Source organism: Euprymna scolopes, chromosome 21, assembly GCF_053919585.1.
Source record: "Euprymna scolopes isolate OS-2025 chromosome 21, ASM5391958v1, whole genome shotgun sequence".
Classification (NCBI taxonomy): Eukaryota; Metazoa; Mollusca; class Cephalopoda; order Sepiida; family Sepiolidae; genus Euprymna; species Euprymna scolopes.
Window position 1 is genome coordinate 25896827 of NC_136502.1, and position 2074 is coordinate 25898900.

The window sequence follows — 2074 nt, forward strand, 5'->3', positions numbered from 1 at the left end:
TCCTTAATCCACAGAGTTTCAAAGAATGCATACTTTTCTATGAGAGGAAAGATTTTAGCAAGTAATTTTTATAGCAGAGCCAATGAATTTGCTGGTAATAGCATGAATCGAAACTGCATTATATGAAAACTAATCATATATGCATATTGGTTGAGATTACTATATAAATATATTCTCGTCAAGTTTACAGGAGCTTTAGGCTTGTAAACTAAATTTGTACTCCTTGATTATACGGCATAATCACGTTGACACACCGGTTCCCAACAGATCACCGAAGTTAAGCAACGTTGAGCCTGGCTAGTACTTGATGGGTGACCATTTGGGAATTCTAGGCGCTGTATGTGCTTTCCGCTTATCTCTGCATTGTTTCCAGACGTCCTGAACCTCCACTTGCCGCTGGTATTCAACAATGTCGATTCAGGAGAGGTGTGGTTGGAGATTGCGCAACTCTTGCCACAAAAATTTCACGCGCAGGCACCCTTACCGTGGGTATCCATAGTCTGTCAAGACTGAAGAAAGCCTTTATATATATATATATATATATATATATATATATATATATATATATATATTTATATATATATATACATACATATATATATACATACATGTATATATATATATATATATATATATATATATATATATATATATGTACGTGTTTGTGTGTGTGTAAAAAAGAACATAATTGACATTGATCTTATCTCAATAGACACAACTTTTGTTTCTTTTTTCTCACTGCTAAGGAATACAAATTAGGTTTCTTCTCTTTGTTTAGCCTGTTTAAAGATTAATGACTCTTAAAGTTCTTCTTCCTCACATATAAACAGTGTGTTTTGATTTTGAATGTTATCTAGCAACTCCAATGTACAATAATAACTGAAGCTAAGGTAATTTGCAGAATAGAAATTCTTAAGTCCGGAGACGCTGAATTGAAAGCACTTTCCTTCCAAGAAAAGTTGTTTTTATTACATCGCCATTACCCTGTTGTCAGCGTGAGTGCTATTTGACTATATCGACCAAACTTTACTACATCTAATAAATCATTATATTATACTTTGGTCTAATTAATTCTATTTCCCCCCCCCCGAACAAAAGACCCCAATCTCTATAGGCACAGACCTATTAACTTTGTAAGAGACAACTTTTCTGAGGTAGGCTATTGTTATTTACATGTCTCAGACGGTTTTCTTTATCTTTCTTATTGTCATCTTTTTTACAACGTTTTAGCCGTTTTACTCTCCAGACTCCTTTAATTGGCAAGCTTCTGGGCAGTTCAAACTGAATCTTTTATTCAATCAACTATGTCATATTGATTGTCATATTTTACGTTCCATACCCTCTTTTATATTTTTGTTAATCTTTTTTCTGAAATCCTTTCACCAGAGATTGAACTCACAACCACGAGGTAGAATTCGCTCTGGTATAACTCCTATTCAAACTTATATCTACGTGGCTACGCGTATACAATACTGGCTACAAAAAAAAGGAACTTCAAAAAGATCATAGAGTACAACACTTGAAACGTGAAGCAGCATCGAAACTGTCTGAAATATAAATAATATAATATTGTACTAGCTAGGAATATCACCCATAGGGCTGGTTTTGTAATTATTTATGCATATTGTGCAAAAGTAAACATCAAGAATTGCTTGCAAAAGCTGGGTTTACATTTACTCAGGAATTCAGTAAAAATTACATACATTTAGATTATTTAGTTTACTGTCCTCATTTTCAATCATCCTTACAACATTTCAGCTAATGTGACCTTCAAACTATTTCAAATGCGCCTTATCAAACGCAATAATCTTTATGTAGAACTCAGGAATTTATATGGAATTTTGAATAAGAACACTTTATTCAATTCACAGGCTATCTTCTCGTTCCATCAGCCATGGCCGGGTAGAATTCTTAAGTAATTCTTAATTGTATTCTTAGTATGACATGTACTGAGGATTGAACTCTAAAAGACTGTCATTTAGAACTGATAACAGCACTTTTATTTGTTGCACTAAGGGTACATGCGAGAATACTCAAAATAATACAAATTATCAATCCTCATCTAAAAAATTCC

The 2074-nt window shown here is 33.2% G+C and overlaps 1 pseudogene; it reads left to right on the plus strand.

Annotated features, from left to right (window-relative positions):
- Positions 1-227: 227 nt before the first annotated feature.
- Positions 228-344, plus strand: LOC145243344 (5S ribosomal RNA; annotated as a pseudogene).
- Positions 345-2074: the final 1730 nt, after the last annotated feature.